The following is a 1,592-nucleotide window of genomic DNA, read 5'->3' as shown; positions in this document are numbered from 1 at the left end:
TTCCCTTACTCCCCAGCCTCTGCCCTTCTAGTTTTTATAGACTGGTATCTTTTAACATCTTAGCAAGTTGGATAAACAAAGTTGTATAGGACTACTTTTGTTTCTCTTTCGTTTTTACTTTCCATATTAAAAAAAAAGTTTGCAAAATACTCTAGAAATAATAAAGAAAATGTTTAGTTAACTTGCTATTGATATAATCTATCTAAACAAACAGAAATCAAGAAATACAAAAGGGTACTGCCATGTGATTCTTCTTAAGGAGGTTTTTATTTTTATTTTTATATATTTTTTTAAGATTTTATTTATTTATTTGAGAGAGAGAGAATGAGAGACAGAGAGTATGAGAGGGAAGAGGGTCAGAGGGAGAAGCAGATTCCCTGCTGAGCATGGAGCCCGATGTGGGACTTGATCCCTGGGCTCCAGGATCATGACCTGAGCCAAAGGCAGTCGCTTAACCAACCGAGCCACCCAGGAGCCCTTTAAGGAGGTTTTTAATTACATTGTTTTAATTAATGAAGGCAGTGTGGTGTGGATGTTAATACAGAAATTATTTGTTTATTTCTTAAATTGTATGCACTTAAATTAGTCATTTTATATATACTTAAATTAAGGTTTTTGTCCTTAAATTATGTGGGCAGCCAGACAAATCCAGTTAAGATTTTTGGGATTAGATAAAATGAAAAGGTATCCAGAAAAGGAAAAGCAACTGTTCTAGCTGGATGTTGCATTTGTCAATTTGTTTCAATAATGACATATATGATAACCTTTCTTGTACTAAGGTTTGTCAATTAAAAACATTAGACCAGAGATTGTTCATTTTGACTTGGAGGTAGATGCTCAAGCCTCCAAATTCAAACTTGGATTATCTTCTCTACTAATTCTCAAATTAAGAAATGACAAAATAAGGACTCTCATATTAGCACTAATATGTTTGTTTAGATGCCTTTTGCAATTTTTGTTTCTTATTAGATTACCGATTTCATTTAGTTTGTTCATGTGTGTCTTTAACATCTGTCATTGTCCAAAACAGGTTTCCCTCCTCCTCCCTCCCTCCCTCCCTCCCTCCCTCCCTTCTTGTCTTCTTTTCTCTCTCCTCCTTCTTCCCCTTTTTTCTTTCCTCCCCCTCGTGTTACTCCTTGGTTTTTAGGTAATTTTGTTTTAAAATGTAGAGCAGCTTGGGCCTTAAGGGGCTTATCTAATGCAATCTGATGCTAAACTGATATGCTGCACAAGAAAACATTTACTTTAGTTAAACTTACAGCAAGTCAGAGAACCCTGAAGTATAATATCAATAGTTCTCTGACAACCAAAATTCAATCCTGAGGGATCAACTTTTAGTGTTATAGATTCTGGCAGTTTTCCTCTTGTACTGTCTTGATGTAGTCTTTCTAAGTCATTTAAGCTATCAGGTAGTTTTCAGGTAAATTTCTCCTGTTGCAAAAGAAGAAGATGAAGGAGGAGGAGAATTATTTTAGGAATCTGAAAAGAAATTTTGTCATATTTATATATAAGTACATAGAAGCACCATGGAAAACATTGAAAAGCATAAATAGGGGCGCCTGGGTGGCTCAGCTGTTGGGCGTCTGCCTTCG

Source organism: Eumetopias jubatus, unplaced genomic scaffold (genome assembly GCF_037043125.1).
Source record: "Eumetopias jubatus isolate StellerSeaLion01/CBP00866 unplaced genomic scaffold, mEumJub1_p1.0 scaffold_1, whole genome shotgun sequence".
Lineage (NCBI taxonomy): Eukaryota > Metazoa > Chordata > Mammalia > Carnivora > Otariidae > Eumetopias > Eumetopias jubatus.
Note: the sequence above shows the minus strand (reverse complement) of the source record.